Source organism: Triticum aestivum, chromosome 7D (genome assembly GCF_018294505.1).
Source record: "Triticum aestivum cultivar Chinese Spring chromosome 7D, IWGSC CS RefSeq v2.1, whole genome shotgun sequence".
Classification (NCBI taxonomy): domain Eukaryota; kingdom Viridiplantae; phylum Streptophyta; class Magnoliopsida; order Poales; family Poaceae; genus Triticum; species Triticum aestivum.
The window spans coordinates 559,955,657-559,956,562 of record NC_057814.1 but is presented as its reverse complement, the minus strand read 5'-3'; the positions used below and the strand labels follow the sequence as shown (position 1 = coordinate 559,956,562).

The 906-nt window shown below is 59.2% G+C and overlaps 1 pseudogene; it reads left to right on the top strand.

The window, feature by feature from the left end:
- The first annotated feature begins 378 nt into the window (after positions 1–378).
- LOC123171739 (uncharacterized) lies at positions 379–517 on the top strand (annotated as a pseudogene).
- Positions 518–906: the final 389 nt, after the last annotated feature.

Below are 906 nucleotides of genomic sequence, written 5' to 3'. Positions count from 1 at the left end.
CTAGCAACCATCCGTGGTGCCCAGCTGGTTGCCTACCTTGCTGTAGAGAGAGAACTACCGGCGTCGACGCTCTCTGACAAGGATGGGAAGCCCACAGATACGCCCAACCTGGCGTACGAGACCGACAGGGCCCGAGACTCCCTGGTTTTGAGTTTCCTTTTCAATTCCATCTCACCTCCTGTGATGGTTCAGATCGCAAAGTGCACCACGGCGTCAGCAGCATGGACTGCAATCACCGAGATCTTCATCTCCCAGACGCAGGCGGCCATCGTCAACACGAGGATCGCCCTCTCCACCATCAAGAAGGGGAACTCCACCATCGCCGAGTATCTTGGCCGCATGAAGGCCCTTGGTAATGAGATGGCTGCCATCGGCACGCCACTCACTGACGACGACATGGTGTCGTACATCCTTGCCGGGCTTGACTTCGAATACATGTCGTTTGTCTCCTCGGTCTGCGCAAGGATGGTCCCCATCAAGCTAAACGAGCTCTACTCCCAGCTGATCAGCTTCGAGAGCCGCCTCGCCATGTTCGAGGGGAACTCATCTTCGCACTCCTCCGCCAATGTTGCCTCTCGCGGTGGCCGCGGTGGTTTTCCTCGTGGCGGCGGCCGCGGCAGGAACGGCGGAGGTCGTGGTCACGGTGGTGGCCGCGGCAATGGAGGCAATGGTGGCGGCCGTGGAAACGGCCACGGTGGTCGCGGCAATGGAGGTGGCGGCCGTGACGAACTCCCGGAGGTCTTCTGCCAGATCTGCAAGAAGCCAAATCATACTGCCCTCGAGTGCTATCGTCGCTTCGACATCGCTTTCACCAAGGAGAAAAGCGCAAGCACAGTGTCCAACTCCTCCTACGGTGTTGACACGAACTGGTACGTGGACACTAGCACCACCGACCACATAACCGGC